This window comes from Piliocolobus tephrosceles, chromosome 1, assembly GCF_002776525.5.
Source record: "Piliocolobus tephrosceles isolate RC106 chromosome 1, ASM277652v3, whole genome shotgun sequence".
Classification (NCBI taxonomy): domain Eukaryota; kingdom Metazoa; phylum Chordata; class Mammalia; order Primates; family Cercopithecidae; genus Piliocolobus; species Piliocolobus tephrosceles.
Window position 1 is genome coordinate 1,030,724 of NC_045434.1, and position 262 is coordinate 1,030,985.

The following is a 262-nucleotide window of genomic DNA, read 5'->3' on the forward strand; positions in this document are numbered from 1 at the left end:
CAAGTTTATTTTGAATTTTTACTAATCTTTAAACAGATTCCTTCAATTCTCTATTGGCTAGAAAATTGAAAAAATGGACAATTATATATGATTCATTTCATCTTTTTTTTTTTTATTTTGTGACGCTTTCAATTTTCTTCTCAGAAAAGCCAATGTCAAAAACTATTAATTTTTGAACTATTACTGTAAGTTTATAAGCAAAAATCTCCAGTACATAGAAAAAGAAAAATTGAAGTAAATATCAGGTTAGCAAAGGGTCTGG